Here is a 19,020-nt window from a genome sequence, read left to right as displayed (position 1 = left end):
GCTGACCCACAGGATTAGAGGGTGTCCGAACCTCCAGTCAGGGTCGTTTTAACGTGCAAACCCTTGGCTTAGCAGCAATCCAATAAATGTATTGATAAATGAGCTATGCTACAGTAAGAGGAATGATACATTTCAAATGATATTGATTCAGTATCATATGAGGCACAAGGATTAAATACCATTTGATCTACCTGATTCAGCAAAACAGCACAGCCAACGCAAAAAACCAAGGAGAAATATTGTCACCATCTGTCTCCTTGAAATAAATGTTCCCTGAAATAGGGCAGAGAAAGAAAATGAAATGCTTTTTTATTTAAAGTGAAAGAACAAAAAAGGCTACACTTAACAAGAAATGATATTACATAGTCTGGTATACTGGTATACTAAAAACTACTAACAAAAATTGTTGTTCATGATTGTGTGTGCAATGAGGGCCTGATGCCCATTGCTGGCACTCAGTTGGATCCCGGGTTCCGGTCCGTCACGCTCAGCGGGACCCTGCAGTGAAACGCATCGATACTCCCTCCCTCCGCCCCTCCCTCCGCCATTCCCGCCGATCTGCGGCGTGTAACCACCGGAATGTTCCTTCAAATGCACATAAAAGTATTTATAGCCCTGGGATCCACTCGCTGCCAGAAGACTTCCGCGGCTCTTCAAAAATGCACACACAGTCCCGCCGCGCCGAAGCCCAGCGTTTATATAAGAATTCTCCCGCGCGCGTTTTCCAACCACGGGTCACTCCGCCCAAGCCAGTTCAGAGACTGCGGCCGATCTTTATCGAAGTTTTTATCCACCTGTAAAATCGTGCGGAAAATTATTGTACAACTCAACACGTTTGACCACAGCGATTAAATGCGCGGCTTCAGCGAAATCGAACCTGTTTCCTTCAGGAGGCCTGAGCTGCGGTAGACGTGTGGATGCCGAGCACATCACCGGCACAGGAGAGCAGGAGGGCCCTGCAATCGCACGCTAAGGCTGTCTGCTAGCTCTCTCACCTACTCATCAGCACCTTGGCAGAGGCCGGGAAAAATCTCGCTAGTTCTGTTTTTTTTTTTTTATTTTTAATTTGCAAAGGGCTTTCACTCCCACACAGAAACTGTGAAGAATATTTGAGTTACAGTAGCTTAGCAGAAGCAGACTTTCCATGGAAGGGCATATATTCTCCCGAGGGTAAAACACACAGAGAAAGGCTGGGATTAGGCCAGCAAATTAGAAAAAAAAAAATACTATATTATACGAGGCCCTTTCTCTGAAAAATGGATCAGAAGTTTACCCTACAACATAAAAATTTTCATTTCATATGTATGTTTAATTGAAAGATGTGAAGAAAAAGGTTTACAAAAATCAAGTAAATCAAACTTGAAAAGGGAGTGTTAAGTAAATATATTAAGGGCCCACCAAGTCAAAGTCTGTTAAAAGATTTTAATTAATTGTCTGCTACGGCCAACCAAACTGTAACCCTGGATTTTATTTCCTTTCAGCACCGTTCATTGGAACACCAGGTGCTGTCCCTGACACTGCGCAGGATGCGAAGCATGCAGAGGAATCAGTGTTAAATGCAAACACAGCGCTCTGAATGGCCTGCGTGAATCAGCCGACAGGAAATTGCTTTAAATTCTTAAGTGCTCGCGCTGCATTCCGAGGAAGTGACACAACAGTGAGCGCTAACCGGCCGATAAGATTCTTGTCCTGAAACACGGGAGGGTCCTTTACAGGCTAATCAGACCAACAGCTCCAACAAAGCTAACAAGCATGTCAGTGAGATAAGATGTGTTCTCAGAACAGGGCCCTCCCTCCTGCCCGTACACGGTTTTGAGGGGGGTTCTCACAGCGCGATGATGCATTCAGATGTATCCTACACCCATCTGGTCAGTCGAGGAGAAACTGTGTGCAGATATAGGATAATGTGTAAGACCAGGCTAGGCTACACTGAAGTGACACATCTTTAGATAAAATGCGTTCAGTAATTTGCACTGACAACTAAAGCAACTGTGTGAAAGAGGACTTACATCCAACGCAGTACCCTACAGAGATGAGAGAGATGGGTTAGCTACAGCATCAAGATAAAAGACATTTCATTCAATGACACAGAATGAAAATAAAACGATTATTTCTGTTGCCGCTGTGGCATAATACCTTCCTTTGACCTCTCTTTTAAAATATTATTATGCTGTTTGCAAGACGTCCCTGAGACCTGCTGTAGAATATCTAACCATTTGTCAACAATGTGACAGAAGGATCATCGCTTGAATCTGAACCAAAGGACTTGTTTATTCCTCCCGCTCTCTGAGTGGGCGAAATTTGATTTGATTGGAGGACGCAGCTCCGGGAAACCTGGTGTCCAGTGCCCCCTTCAACCGTAAATGACCAGGGCAGTGAGCGGGCGAGCGAAAGGAACGGGCTGAACCAGCCAACTGCTGTGACGGATAAAGCAGCCTTTGACCTCGTCGCCCGAGAGACAGGCTCAGAGAGCGAGCAGCCCGGACGCGGCCAAAGACGGCCGGCGTTACTCACTTCCTCTCCCTGCATTCCGATTAATTTCAGGACTCGGACAACGGCGTGCGCGCATTCACAGCTCCACATCACAACGGTCACTTCCTTCGTAGTCTTTTTCCCTTCCTGCGTAAGAGAATCGCAGCATTATTTGCGGTAGGGAGGGAGTGTGAGGAGGCCAACGCGCCCCCCTCCCCCCCCCCACCTCTGTCCCCTCGCATCTAGGAACCCTCCAAATCAGCCAAAAAGGCAGGCACAACAAGGTCAAAGCCACGCTTGACGAGGCAATGAAGACTGCTTCCCTCACTCTCAGCCTGTTTGTATACTCGATGTAGTGCCAGTCAGACATCATGGCTTACTGACACAGGAAAACCAGCTCAGTGTTGGGGGGTGGGGGGGGGCGGGGGGGGTTGGTGGGGGCACAGGAAAGTACTGTTACTGATACTCACTGATACCTCGCTTGCGGGTCACGGCAGTCAGGTGCGGTGAAAGGCTACCTGTGTAACGTGCTGCCTTCAGACTGCACACGCTGTAGGAGGCCGCTCCATTCTACATGTCTACAGGCTTCAACGGCGCTGGAACGGGTGGCCTTTTACACTGAAAATTCCAGACTGATCCTCCACAGGAGCGGCTCCTGCAACATCCGTTTAATCAAACGCAAACATGAACGAGTGTCCGCCTCGTTAAGAGGCGCCGAGTGTGGCTCTATGAGGAAAAAAAAGCGACAAACGTACAAAGCAATTATAAACCGTATTCTAAACCGCTGTAAAGAGGCATCTTGTTTAATGGATGCTGCGATCAGAAGCACATATCACAAACGCGTTGCCTCAAAAATAAAAGGAGAATAAAAGGAGGCAGATTAAAAGCGAACAGGTTTTTCCGCTGTTGCCGTGGGTAATTGCTAAATTAAAAATAGATGTAATTTAGCACTTGGTTAAATACCGTTGCAGCTTGTGCTCGCTCAGGCTTGATGAGGCGAGGAATCGCCTTGACAAGTGTTTTTACCAAAAAGGCGCACAGAGGGGTTGTGTGAAAAAAAAGCCAAACCCAGGAAAAGGGCTTTGTTGGACACATCAGGTGAAGTCAGACTTTTGAGGGCCACTTATTTAACTTACCAGATGCTTGGTACATAATACTGAATACTTTCCATAGAGTTCAGTTTCAAACCCTACCTTACAGAATGTTATGAGAAGATTTCATTTCAAGCTACGGACAAGCATCTTAGAAGATAAAGGTAAGCTACAGGTAATCGTTCAGACAACAGCACTCAGTGGCCTTCAAAAGCTCTCAGTTGTGTGAGAAAATGGTGATGCCAACCAGTTCTCACTTTTTAATATGGAAAATATTAAAATTTAGTTTAATGAATTAAATATCTTAAAATATTACTGCAATACCACCTTAATTTAAAAAGAACTGTTAACTGCAGTATTCCACACTATAAGAAAAGTACTACTGAAACTCTTATATACAGTGAGTTTACTAAAATATCTTCTCAAAATAATATCTTGTCAGAATAAAACATCTCTTACAAGCCAAGGTTAATCAGGTGCATGTGTACTAGAGGCTACAATATAATGAAGGCAAAGGCTATAAAAAGAAGCTGATAGGGGAAGGACAGAACAAGCACAGAGATCGTTAAAGCGTACACTGGAAGCGTAGGGAAAAAATCCATATCAAGCAGTATCAAATAGCCACATTTTTCCCCCATCTTGGCCGTAATATTTTGAAGCCTCAGCTCATTTTCTCATTTGCATATCATACATACACTGTAGCATAAATAATGTTCCGGCGCTGCTCGTCAGATGCCAAACGTTGAAAGCTGGAGCAGACAGGTTTTCATGTCGCAACGGAAAACACGGAAACACAACAACAGCAGAAATAAAGATGCCATCTTGGAAAAAGAAGGAAAATACAAAAGAAACCATGAAGTGGAGAGACTGCTGAACTTCGCAGTTTTCATGTGGGATGTGGGTGAGCCAGTTTAACTGACAGTACACGGTGAGGTCATGTTTTTAAACAGGGTTATGCTCGCAGAACTGCTGGAGCTTAGAGCTGACCTTCCTTACAATGACATTCACATACACATCGCTCTCCGACAGCAACCTGCGAACACATGGAAGCGTTTACCAAACATTACAATAATGCAGCATTTCAAGGTAGACTCCCAAGATAGAAGGAGCTAATTAAAACCAGCCAATTAGAGTGTGGAGGATTACAGTAATTATGAGGAGGAAGAGGAAACTGTTAACTGCAGCGAAGCTTTTGGCCTCATTTTCGTTTCTGCCCATTTCCTACATCCTCAGTGCAGCGTCGTTCTCCAGCACAATCCCAGTTCTCCCCAGCCAAGCCAAGTGGTGCCTCTCTCTGTCAACCGTGTGATAAGCCTTCCGCACAAAAGAAATTACAATCACGTTCCATTACGGTCAACAATGTGTGTACTACATGGCTGTGGTGTGGTCTTTACATCACACGTGAAATGTCTTAGCTAAAGTTTCATTAGTGACCCATGAGAATCGCTGTGGTCCTCTGCACATAAATTGGCACAGTTGTCTGTCGTTAAAACAAGGCATGCAAATCCGGCTTCTGTGATCCCCTGGGGCCACTACTGGGGAGAACACCCCGCCCGCCCCCGGACGTGCTTTATGCTTGTCGGACATGACTCTCACACCCCCCCCCCCAGGGGCATGATCTATCATGTTATCACACGGCCCAACAGGAACTGGGGGACGCTGGGCCGGGCAGGGTCCCGTCACTGAGAGCTCCAACACACCCCTCGAGAGCAGCTTGTCCCTGCAACATGCAACAGGACCTCGGCAGTGCGAACAGCAACGGCTGCTCTACTCACTGGCCGATCTGTGAGTTTACATGGTCTGGCATGCGCAGGGGAAAACCGATGAATGTGCACGGACTGAGCGTCAGACAAAATGGAGGGAACGAGGGGAGAGAGGACAGACCGGACATAGCTGCCCTGCAATGTCGCACTGATGGTCAACGCCAACCAGAGAGAGAGGGGAGAAGCACCCTCACCAGCAGATCAGTGTTCCCAACTCTTCACCTCATGGCCCTCTGAAAGTTACTCCATACCACAAAGTTGGCAACGACCTTGGGATTCTGTTCTCTCCATTGAAGAGGAAAGGCAATTTCACTCCATCCCAGCCAAGAACACAACATAGCTTGGAGCAGCAAACAAGCATAATCATTTACAGCATATTTGTTATGTTACAGCAATGTGACAGCATATCTGCAATGCCACAGAAATGGTGTGATAATTATGTGTTAGCTGATGATGCGCAAATATTTCTGCCATGGGAGCTGGAAACAGGTCCTGGCAGTGGCCTCCCATCCAGCAGGGGTCCTTAGCCTAAGAGCAAACAGATATAGCCACTGAAGTTTTCTGCATTTTCTGAGTAATCCCTGTGAATATACCCAAAGCTACACTTTTCTAGCTCATGGTTCAGGATTCTCAATGTAAAATGAAGAGGATTCCTACATTAAAAACATCACACTGACAAAATGGAACAGATCTGGGACTGACAGTGGTTATGTTCTTCTTTACTGTTCATAGAATGGTCTTCTCCAAAGTCAGGGTGTGAGAAGGAGGATTATTTGATATCTCTTTGGACCAGACAATTGAGGTGAATCTGTGAACCAGGAGCAGTTTTGGGGTGCTTGTCATCCAGGCCAGCCCAATCCAGCCCTACCACAACCCACCAGCAAGTGGCTGCAAGCAGCCAAACAAGACTTGTGTGCGTCCTTCACACGCGTAGAGAGGGACACAAACATCTACTTTCACACCCGCTCTAATGAATGGGGCCTTAGTTTTCATGGTCTTGTACAAACATGCCTCATGGCTGTCCGCTTCCTAGAACAACAATGAGGACACAAGTCCGCTCCAGCTGTCGCCTGGTTCTGAGACCATCAGTGACAATCCAGGCATTGTTAGGCTCTTAAAGGCCACACTGAGCAGAGAGAGCGACTGTACATGGAGGCATCAAAGAGCAGTTTTATAACAAGATTCGCGTAAGCCAGGGGAACAAGGCCGGCGCTCTGTGCTCTTCCCTCTGGGGCTGTTCTCAAGAGCGCAACACAAACGGCATTAACTTATACAAAAACAAAGAATAACATAAGGATTGAGCACCCATCCCAGCAAAAAAAAAAGAACAGTGTGTGAATTCAATAACTAAGAAATTCTCACATTTTCCCCCACTCTTGTACATTTACTTGAGCAGATATTTTGGGCTAGTAAGAATGGTGAGGATGGTGTTATTTATGTATCAGCAAATGCTCTGTTATGCTTAAATCTGACCTGAAGATGACAAAAACATTAGCAAGCACAGCTCCTCCCGCAAAATGCCACACGTTACATCTCTAGCCTTGAGAAAGCCAGCCTGGTCAGCATCCTCACCCCTATGTCTGTCACCTCTGCCTCTGACCTACTCTGTGGTGAGAATCTGTGCACTTATCTCTCCATCTGTCTGTGAAGGACAGGGTACAAACACACACACACACACACACAGAGCCCCTTCAGGGCCCTCTCTGTCCCCCTTAGCTCTTTCAGAACTCCCACACACCCACCCAAGGCACCGCAGAGCCTGCCCCGGCCACCACATGCGGATCACCCTCCCAGAGAACGAAACAACTAGGGGAAGAAAACTGGAAGCAGAGTAACAAATACAGAAACGTTCTAAATGTTCACATATTTGTTTGTCCTGTTTTAAAAACACACAGGGACAAGGCAGACAGCAGCCTCCCCTCACCAGAGGTTTCCATCCTTTTCAGCTTCATCTCTGTGGCTCCCTGCTCTGTTATGTCTACTGTTTGGAATTCCTATGTCACGGCGGAAACCAGCGTCATGCTTAGCCTCGCTTTTGTCAGGGGTAAAACAGAGTCATTACTACAGAGTCGTTACTAACCGGCGCACTGCGTGAGCTGCCCAATGTCCCATGGGCTGCTCCAATATCCCATCCATACACTCAGTCACAGATGTAATTAGTGCTCTGTTTGAGACCACAAACCTCAACCAGCTGTTAGAGCCCAAAAGACATGCTCATTGGGGCAATGATCGCGTAACGGTCACATAGACCACCTGTTAAATGTGTGACAGGCGATGTGGTCTATACCTTCACATGTGCCACTACCATCCTCCCTCTGGCTAATCAACTGTGAACTGCACACGAAGAAAACAGGAACCAGATGTTTGGAAAGATAATTAAACTGCATGCACTTACTATATAAAAACCTATGTAAAATGTAAGTAATTACTGTGGAGCACATTAACTCCAACACAGAGTGCAAAGCCTTGTGTACCTCCGCAAGACTGGAAAGTGTTAAAATGTGCTGCATTAGCAGAACGGCCGTCCAAGCCCTCCTCTGCTGCAGCAAGTCATCAAAGCTCCTGCTGCAGGTAGAGCAGGCGAGCCAAAGTGACACTGCACACCGCAATGGATATTTACATTACAGCCCTGTGGGGACAGCACGTGCCCAGAGAAAAGCTGGGCAGCAGTGTCTGGGGCATCCAGAAGGACGAACGACAACCGCTCTAGGATGCCTGAAAAGTTTACATTCTCACAAAACTCGCCGCTGAAAGATTGCGCCGCCGTGCCATGTGAAGAGCTTGAGGATGAACAGACACACGTCAGCTCACACACAAGCTCTGTTTAAGCATGGAAACAATCCTGAGGCGCCACTCTTAACTTATTTCAACAGCTTTTTTATTTTTTATTTTTTTTTTTCCGCTTGGCCCTGAAAAAACAGAACCATGCAAGCATGATACCATCTTATGGTGGCAATGATGATGGTGGGGAAGCTGAATGCAGTAAACGCATCCCTGTGTCCGTTTTCACGTGGTAATGGACTCAATCACCTCTCTTCAGCTTGACCCCCCCCAAACACCCCCACCCCCACCGACACCAGGGAAATGCACACTGTGTTAACGTGCAGGGCGGCAGGCTCCTCCTGTGACTGCCTTTATGACCATTCTGATACAGCTGTCACACAGACCCAAGTGCAGGTCCACACCAGCACTGTGGACCTCAGGGGGTCAGGGATTGGGGGTGGGGTGTGGTCACTACAGAGCGTGCTCAGTCTCACTTTTCCCTCAGCCTATATGCAGGTCACCTACAGCTCTTTGGAAATGGCAGCCCACTTTCCCCACAGCATTACAGGCGGGCAGGTACGGCAGCTATGGCACCGTTCAAAAAAAAAAAATACAATAACGATGCAGCACAGAGGCTCTGCAATTAGCAATAATGTCACGTACCGACGGACTGCGTCGGGAACAGAGGGGCACGGTCGCTAATCACTGCCGCGAGAGATGAAGTGATACAAATCCAGAGAAATGCGCCGAACATCTTGTTGACACAGGTGCACCTTATACAGCTCAAGGGCCAAATCCATTACCTTTCGCTAATGCACCCACTCCACTAGTCAGCGCTTCCTGAAGCCCCGTTCAGTTCAGGGACTGCAATCAGCCGTCCGACTTGCGGACAATGGGGCCCAAGTTTAACAACAGCTAAGAATGTGTACAATGTTCAAACAATGTGAAACGGCTCAAGTGCACAATGGGTGGGAAAGACTGTGGCACAAATTAATGCTGTTTCCTTTTCCCACATGTATGCTCTCTCAGGCTTCAAGACTGGTGCTGCCCCTGACTCTTTATCAGAGCGTTCCTGGACACACTCCCAAGGGGACGGTGTGTAAACATTAGGTCTGTAGTTTGCAATAGAAAGGGAGGGTCACAGTTTGGATCTGATTTCATCTGAGCGCAAAACCACACTCTCGGTCCTCAGCTGAAACTGGTCTCGTACAGAGTCCTGAGTCTAAAAAAGTAAATGCTCATTGATCTCTGTGTACTTAGAACAGAGTGAGACTGTATGGATTCCAGAAAATAATAACTGCAGGCATAACGTTAACTTGAATTAGACATACTGAAACAGGTTTCGTAATCTGCAAACATTATTTCTGTTCTCTGAATGGTCTGTGAAGTGTGTAACATGTCAGTTATTTCAGGGTGTTTTTTTTTATTATCCTGTCACGAATATAATATAATATAATCAGAATAAATATCAGGATTCCAAGGGCCATCTATTCCAGTTTCTGTCATCTAAGCAAATACTAAAATGACATATATTCTTTTTGCATTTTGTCTGAGGCTGCTGGATACAGAGCAAGCCCAGAGTGTTCCTTGTGGTAAAGAAATTAAAAACTTAGAATTAGTCACCACATTCAAGACAAACTTCTCACTGGATCCAAGGGACTGACTGTGGAAGGATGAAAAAACTGTGCCTTGAATTGCAATTTCAATTAGGAAAAAGGCTCACCCATCCAAAACCTCAGACTCTCTTGCTGACTGAGGACAAAGATTAAAAAGGCTTTAGCTCAACGGCATCGACCACAGTGGGATACTGTTTAAAAGCACAAGAACAAACAATAAAAGGGAGACCCGCACCCACACTGAACAACTCTGACAGCTTTCACCTGGAGGTTCTTACAGAGCACTCCTGTTCTCGGTTTACATTAGCTCATATCTGATATTCCTGCTTCAGTGCTACTGCCATGGGCTTTCACTTTAATTGAGAGTGACACCGTTAGGCAAGTGATCCTTTTACATATTTTTACAGACCATTTAAGCTGGACAAACACTCAACATGACTAAAAATGCCGTGGAAAAAATTTAAGTTAACACTTGCTTATATTTGTTATAGATATATTTGCTTATATTTGCTTTCTGTAGAGAACATTATGATTAAATACATGCATAATTGACAATAATAAAGTTACACTGACTACATGTTACTTAGCTGCAAATGACACTAGTTTTCACCTTCTTTCTGAAAGCTGTGGTCTTCTTTTCAAAAACACCTCTGCAATAGGAAAGTGTGAAGAAGTTATAAATACCTACAGAGGTGTGTCTCCCCTTGGGTTAAACCTGTAACTCAAATGAAACTGCCTCCATTTTAATATAAAAAGCACAATCAGGTGTCCTCATTTGCTGGGCTCCAGGCCAACGGTACTGCTGGTGATAAAACACATTTGAGGTGGTCCTCCGCTCTCGGCAGCTGAGAAAACACCACTATAAACTTAATGTGAGGTTCTTTTGTAGATCTGTAAACCACGGTTAAGTAACAAGTTGTAATAAAACCGATTCGCATTTCAAAAGGGTCGCACTGTTAATGATTCAAAGATGGGCTGCGTTTATTTGTGCATGCTTAAAGGTAAAGATTGCTCCCTCCGCGTGCTTTCCTGGTGTGAAGTACAGGGCTATGTAACAGTCCCCCCCCCCTGTAAACAAATGTCAGTGCTTCGGACAAGCAACAATGACTCTGGTCGAATCTGGAGTCAATTAGCAGTAATAGGTCACAGAAATACTGTAAATGAAATCAACAGCTACCACAAATGCACCAACGCAAACCAAGTCAAAAAGTCTTATTTTTCTGAAGGGGCCATTACAATACGGGCCATAATTGCTACAGCCCACAGCTTGTTGCTCATGCAAAGTAGACATTACGATAACATTTTCATGAGCGACAGTTTAAAAAAGAGCCCCTCTGAAAAATGCTGTAGCACTGTACGCTGTAAATGTCGGCGATTCCCACTCGCCTCTCGGCGCGTCGCAGATCACTATACACTCATGCATCTCCGACCACCGCAGTGTTTAACAGATGCATCGTTCTTCTCTGATCCTTTCGATTGCAATATTTAACCGAACACAAAAACGCACCGTGGATTTATGTAAAGAAATTGACAAATTTTCCACGTTACGCATCCCTGGCACCCCAAGTAAGCCACCCTCTCGTGCTTTCTTTTTGCGGTGGTTTTCACATGAACGACAAGCTCCCATAATATTACATAATAAACTGTTTTAGTTCAAGAAGGATCTGCAACTTCATATATAACTGAGAGATTTTCCTTCCACCCATCGATGCGTATTCCTCTGTGCAACTCCGATACACACCGGTTTACACACCCGAAGCAACTCTCCATATATATATATTATCCATGATATTTTCTGGAAACGCAGACGTTTTGCGGGACTTCAACAAGGCGTCACGGTTTCTGTAATATTGCTGCTGACTGTACACGAACTTAAGCTTTCTGCCATTGAACATTGTCACTACTGTTACAAAAACGGGGATGCCACGCTGCCGACACGGGGGTCGTTAATAGACCCTTCTGGCACCGCAACCTCCCCCCCTGCCTCCCGCACCTCCTACCGACTTTGCAAATACAATCGCACAGTCCTGCGCAACAGACAAGAATAAGTTACTCACAATCGCAAAACAGATCTGGATGCGTTTTATGTCAACTGCGTCCTGCCAACACTCTAATTCGGCGATGAAATGCGGCGTCTTGTACTTAGAGTGAATTCTTCAAATACCACATCACTCACCTCCTGCGCTCGGAGTCTTGTCTCTGTGCTTTTCACTCGCTTGTCTTCCCCTCCCTCGCCAGATGTCACTGCCTCCCAGCGTCGCCGAGGCTCCGGAACTGAACGCTCCAATCACAGCGCTAACCACAGGAAACACTTTCCGACTGGCGTGAGAGGCAAGGCGGCGTGGCGATGGGGCCCGTACTTACGTGGTTCTGCTCTCTTTCAGTGCGGCAAAAATGGAACTGTAAACTCAGAAAGGCCGATTAGAAGAGGTTGTGAGCGATGGCAGAGGTGTTGAACAACTTGTCAGTGAAACATACACATTTATTTTTGTTAAATACCAGTATCATATAATCTAGGATCAGATACTTGGACTGTTTCTGGCTTCTAATAAGTTATTGCTTTTTGATTCAGATTCCGTTTGCCGTTTCCTACATAGAAATATTATTTCATAAATTTTACACCAAAGTCAAATGATACTCAACAGTGTCTATGCTGGGAAACAAATTTGTAGTTATTTAGCTTTATGCCCAGCATGAATTGAACATGAATTGACTTGTGCTTTCCATTCCCAAGAGAAACAAGGCATATTTTAAAAATAGAGCATGGTTAAAATGGTAGGTATTACCACAAAATAATGGCTTTGCTATACATACTGCTTTGTGGATTAAATAGTAGATAAATAAGCTACTGGCCTTGAAACCATTTGTATCATAAATCATAAATCCTTCATCCTATAAATACCATTTCCTAATGGATGAAAAGTTGCTGGATCTTGTTGAAAAGTTGTTGGACTTTTAATTAGTTTACATGAACTGAATTTATCTGTTTCCTGGTTAGTCGTTGGAGTTTCTTCATTATAAGGCCACAGAACTCCCGCTAGTTTCCGAGGGAGCTCCTGGCAACCGACCACGGTAACTATGCATCTGAGGCGTCTGCACTGTCAGTCCTGTGCTTTTTATTTGCTTTTTTATGCCTTAATCAGCAGGGGCCCTCTGTTTGGTCTGGGACTGGAGATGCCTCCCTCCTCAGACTGTTTGAACAGTCAAGGAGGAAATTGGATTTGCGCTTTACTGTCTAGTCCAAATAACTGACTCAAGTCTTATTATTTTTACTTTGCACTGACAACAGAACTAGCTGAGTTTTCTGCTGCTGGCCTGTACATATCATTGGATTTTTAACTTCCTAACTCATTTTAAATTTGTTGAATTTTGAAATAACCTCAGTGTCCTGTAAAGGGATGCTGACTACCTTATGCCTATTATTATCCAAAAAGGTTTTAGGCCTGACATACCCCATTAGATCTGGGGCAGATGCTTGGACTTTTACCCTTCAAGGTAAATATATTATAGTATAGTGAACAATCTATTGAGTATTCTCTCAAACCATTTGAATATGTATACTGAATTTTGAGCTTGCTTACAAATGTATCTATAAAAGTGTTTGCGAACCAATTTCCAAATACTCTGCACACACAAACACATGCCAACTGCAAGAATGATACATTTAGGAGGTGCCCAATAATGGAAAACTTGAAGTGAAGATGTAATGTTCTTCACTGTGTCCATCACGCTGTGCAAACCACTTCCACACTCAGCTCCTAGCTGCACAGGCAGAAATAAAGGAATTAGCTTCGGCATCAATCAACGTCACATGACTAAACCTGAGGGCCTCACTGTTCCGTGGCAGTTATTCCTAAGGCTCTGCAAGCCTTCTCTCTCTCTCTCTCTCTGTCTGTCTGTTTCTTTCTCTCTGTCTGTTTCTCTCTCTCTCTCTCTCTCTCTCTCGCTCTCTCTCTCTACAGTATCTCATAAACACACACTCAAACGTACATTAATTACTTGTACTGTCTGGAAACTTTTATCTTACCTTATCTCAAATACCCCTATCACCCTTTAAAATGATAATTATTGTTTTAAAAAGCACAAGCGCATCAAAGCAAAGGTAGTATTTCAAAAGAGCAGGCTGCCAAGGTGAGAGCCTTCAGTTGCTGAATCTGTGGAATATATGAAATTAATAAATTAGTCAGCAGAGTAGAATTTGATGACTGTGAGGTAGAAGGAAATAATAAGATGGAGAAATGAATGGCTGCGGAAAGGTGTTGGGGTTATCAGGTGTCAAATTTTAATAAATGCTGAGAGATTCATGTTCATCTCCATAAACTTTCTCACAGACAGAAAGGTACATCTGAAGTTTGCATACCAAGCCTGTGCTAAATGCATACAGCATAAAGCAATGCCTAAACTGTCCCTGAAAGCTTTACTCTTCAAATAAATATGTACATAATAATATGTGTTGAATTTACAGGAAATGCATTACATTTTCTCCATATTCTCTGAACATCTTGAGGTCATATAAATGGGCAGTTTCACAGACTAAGATTTTAACCCTTTACAGTGGGCTACAATGGGCATACCTGTGTCAGTCCAGGTCTTTGGGTATCTGCAGCTATATTCACAGATCTTAACCTGATACTGTAAGGGACTGATTCGGTCCACATAAACTCTCTCAAGCTGTTCTTTTCAAGTCCAGCACTTGAATGTTCAGTATTTTACAAAACAGACTTAGATATCCCGTAAACTGCACGCACAGAATATTAAGGCCAGTGTACTGGAATGATTTGATCTCATTGCTGATTGGCCCAGTTATTTCTTCTCTAATCAGTCTTGGCAGGGTTGGAGAAGTATGTGGGATTCATGGCCTTTGCATGGGTTAGCTAAGGTACTGTGTACTCCAAGTACAGGAATGAGGACTCAGTGCCGACAGGAAAGAGGATTCCCTGCAGGTGTAGAACATTCATATAAAATCATGCTACTACAGAAAAAAAGAAATTGTGTCAGCCAAGTTGTAGAGAGGTCTTTTAAATATGACTGAATGCTTGCTTAAACATCATACTTCATGCTAACTTGATGTGCACTATAAAATGTATCAATTTACTATTAATGTATTGTTAAAAATAAATGAACTGTATGCCTGCCTAGGGTTTTATCCTAAGTCAGAGTATGGTGTAAGTTTGATTGTGTCCACTAGATGGTGATAAAACTACTAGTGCATAAATTCACACCAGCTCTAGCTCCAATCATTAAGTTTGAAACACATGTTGTAAAATGTCACATTACATGTTTAGAACAGTAATAAAGTATCCTTGAAGTAACCATATATGATCATTTTAAAGTTTGTTACATTTTGATCTGGCTTCTAATAAATTTCACAGTGGTGTTGTGAAAGCATTATTAACAAGACCTGTTAAATCCATTCAATTTAGGGGTAAATGAGAGGGAGAGTAAGTAAAGAGCAGACGTTTTGGCATATCAACTGAGGTGCAGTTACATCACAGCGTCCTCTTTCTAAATATGAAGCAAAGAAACTACACATGCCTGCAATGCAGTGATCTCAGCTTAGTATCATTGAGTGTAAGGACTGCTCTTTAAATTGTGACAGCGGACGTATAAAATGTGACCCGGTTGTTGTGTCTGTGTGTGTGCTCCATGTTTGACACCCTTGGCGAAGGCCGAGTGGGTTGTGCATGAGTTCCTCTTAAGGATGATCTTGCCATTGCTGATGGAGGTGTTGAGGATCACTGGGTATGGAGCGCCACCTGGAGGACAGGTTACTGCTGGAACATCCAGTCCCATCCACGAGAGGGAAGGTGTTCTGCAAGCGGCCAGGGCAAAGCTAACAGGCTGACAGGTCTTTCCAGGTCTACAGTTCCTTGTGTCTGTGCAGCTCCCTGCCTTGCATCCGCAGCTGTTCTAACTGCCTGCACCTGCACATGCTCTGAGCGCGGTGCTCTTCTGTCTGTGTGATGTGCTCCAATCCTCCGTGTATCCCGATCGTCTCCAGCTGCCGCCATCTAGGTACAGGGCCTGCTGTGGAATCATGGGGGATGGAAACGGGAACGGGCAACCTTAAGATGCGGCAAATGCGATTGATCCACAGATAATAACTAAAGTGAGATTTGTCCATCTGCCATAAACACAACAAGAAAAGGTGTGCGGTTTTGGCTTAGTTTGGCCCCTGACTGGATCCCATCAGTTTTCACCCAGTTGGCCGTCTGACCACTAAAACATCCTGCATAGTCCCCATCAGTGATCTACTTATGGCAAGGAAGGCAGCCCACTGCAAGAGATGGTCAAAGCACATTTGGGTCAGTATTTCAGATGCATTTTGTAGGTTGTTCTGGATAACAGCGCCTGCTAAATGACAAAACGTATGAGCGTAAGTGTGCCTTATTGCATAAATGCTCTGGCTCCCTCTGCTGTCTGATTGAAGAGATACAGCATGGACTTTCTAGGAAGTTTCTAAAAATTACTTCCTTGCAAAGATGAAGGAGAGTGGGTAAGCCCTACAGCTTTAGCTTTGGATGTGCATTTATAACAATCTACCTGGTGTACAACCAGAAATATGAGTATTAAAGAGGCATAATTCTTTACTGGTGTTTATTAGTCTCTTATGAAGCCTATAGTGGCTGAAACAGGGTTAGGGGAAAGGAATGATTTCAGAGGCAGCATCAGCTTTAAATGGGGATGTGAGCTGCCCCTGAAAATATTATCATTTATACTATGATACTGTATATGTTATTGTATCATAAAGCCTTGGCAAAGGGCCATGTTATTATTGCAGCCTGAAAACCTCCAGCTCCATTCTCTGTGTTGTGACATCACCCAGGGCACATGCTCTCCAACGCAGATGAATCTCATTGGTCATACAGTTTATTACAGCTATCTCACTATCTATTGTTACTGACATTCCACATACTTTGGAATGCCAGCCACAAGGTCCCTCAGGGTGTGTGCTACAGTCACATGGTGTTTTTGATGCAGGTCTTGTGCTGTAGACCAGAGCAGAAAATGCCAGAATACACTAGATCTCAGGCAGTCTTTAGCACAAGGCACTGACAAAGCAACAATTTTAGACAAGCGTTATATAATTTTTTTTTTTACTAAGAGAACTCATAATGTGTAGCTACTGAGTGGCTCAGTCAGCTAAAGCACTTTTCCTCCCCTCATAAGTAAAAGTACTTGCATGTATTTGTCCCACCCCTGCACTGAACCAACTGATTTCACTCATTAGTCCCTCTTCTAGCTGATGAGTTGTCAGAAAATTCTAGTGTTGGTAACAAATATTGGGAGTACTTCAATGTTCCACACTCAGACTTTTCCACCTGTTGTTCTCTCCATTGTGGCGCCCTCTAATGGTTAGTGAGGCACCTGCAAAATCCTCCTGTGGCATCAGCGGGAATCCACCCATCCTCTAGTTGGCATGTGCCCCACGGTCCATGTTCTGTGCTGTGGTGCATTGTGGGACTCACAGTGTGAAAAATACCATGTCCCAGTGTCTGGGTTTAACAGTGTATCAGAAGGGTTGCATTGATGATTTCAAAAAAATTGGAGGAAAAGGCATGAAAACCTCCTGATGCACAAGAAATTAAAAGGGAACATTCCAGAATTAGTTTTTCAGAGCTGAGGGGAAAGGGCAATAACATTGAGCAGAGGCCTAAGACTGTCATAAGACATCCACAAAAACAAATTGCTTAATTCTCATCATGCAACATGCTCATCATCTTATCTTTTCTCGACACGATCCACATTCAATGCCCATGATTTCTCTAGGGTAAAGGCAAATGCATAAAAGGTTAACTGAGGCAACAGCACAAATTTGTGTAATAATAACATATGAAGTATGTAGAACCAGATATTTTATTTGACCAGATACATTAGTATATTAGCTTCAGCTCAGCTCCCTCAGATACCAGCATTGATATTTGATGTCCATATTCGCCCAACCACACTATGCAAGGGCATTTCTAGGGCAGTCCAGATCATTTACATTCTTTGAGTTATTTCATTCTCCTCTCTGTTACCAGGGTGTGTCAGTAAATGTTAATGGCTGATTCTCAGCTGTTTCTCATGGTTGCAGTAATGTTTAATCAATACGCCACAAAATCTCCTCTGCAGAGGATATGCAGCCAAATTCAAGAGCCAGAAATCTGGCCACTCAAGGATAAAGAGAGCTATGGCTTGAGTGATGATTTTTGTAGAATTCATCAGAATTTGGGTTTTGTCGATCAATGGCCTCCAATTTCATAAGAAATGAGGACTGATTTTTATTTTTTTATTTCACTACATAATTACATCTTGGTGCCCATGGTCTTCCATATGGATAATTTCCTTGCCCACACAATCCAGGGTTAACTATCACCAAATCTGCTGCAGATAGCCTTGTTAGGCCCTCTGAATAAATGTGTATGGTGCAAAAAAAATGATTAACAATAATAACATAACATGTCATGTAAATAAGACTATACTGTCCATTTGCATTGAAATTCATTTCGCACACAACAATAATCATATCGCATGAACATCAGTAAGCTAATAAGGTCATACATTATAAAGAAAATAAACAGCACAGAAGCTTGTAGCTTCTGCCCATAAATTAGCTCTTCATAACTGAAATATTAATAACTGCTGTATTAATTACAACGTGGCATTTGTAACACGCCCAGGAATGATGCCATGTTCTCCGCGGCTATCTTCGGAAATATGCAGTGGTAGCGAATCGAGCGGGCGTGCTGTGTTGCCAACGCGCTGGTCCGCGGGGTATGGCGATGTCAGTGGGTGCAGGGTGAGGGAATGCTCGGGCGACCACTCCTTTTGCGCTACTTACGCAACAAGCGCTCTGAGTGCGCCAGGTCCCACGCCACAGATGGAGCAAAGAAAAGGAGTGCCAACAGAAAATAACAGATCTAATGCAGCTGTAGAGACAAATAAAGAAATCATTAAAGTCACATTAATCTACTTAGACTGTGTGTTTTTCATTAAATACACTTTTTTTCCCCGTTGATGAACATGTGTGATTATTGCAATTTGCAAATTACTTAGCAGTTAGTGTCCAATGTGTTGTTCACTTCTCAGCCACTTGGTGATAAATCTGTTCCGTTTATGCAGTAATGTAGGTCTGTGCTGTGTTCTGGCTTCTCTTTTCCCGTGATTAAACTTGTTCAGTTGTGGTGTTAGCGGCAAATATTCTCCTCTTATTATAAGCAGGTCATAGAGTCGACGTCAAGTAGTAGTGTCACGTTGCAAACAATAAAGACTAGAGTACGTTATAGTGCGATGTTTTTGTATACGTCTGTATTTTTGTCATTGTTTTTATCG

At 44.0% G+C, this 19,020-nt stretch overlaps 1 protein-coding gene across 2 annotated transcripts in view; it reads right to left on the bottom strand.

The window, feature by feature from the left end:
- The window catches only part of LOC118769413 (amyloid-beta A4 precursor protein-binding family B member 2-like), a 92,293-nt gene extending 80,359 nt beyond the window's left edge, over positions 1-11,934 (bottom strand). The window contains exon 1 of one of the 2 annotated variants that reach the window (XM_036516469.1): positions 11,882-11,934. The gene's annotated coding sequence lies outside the window, so the exon portion shown is untranslated. The remainder of the gene's footprint in view (positions 1-11,881) is intronic. The other variant, XM_036516471.1, reaches the window with a different exon arrangement.
- Between the last annotated feature and the right edge of the window lie 7,086 nt (positions 11,935-19,020).

This window comes from Megalops cyprinoides, chromosome 22, assembly GCF_013368585.1.
Source record: "Megalops cyprinoides isolate fMegCyp1 chromosome 22, fMegCyp1.pri, whole genome shotgun sequence".
Classification (NCBI taxonomy): domain Eukaryota; kingdom Metazoa; phylum Chordata; class Actinopteri; order Elopiformes; family Megalopidae; genus Megalops; species Megalops cyprinoides.
The sequence above is the reverse complement of the archived record's forward strand: the minus strand, read 5'-3'. Positions and strand labels throughout refer to the sequence as shown.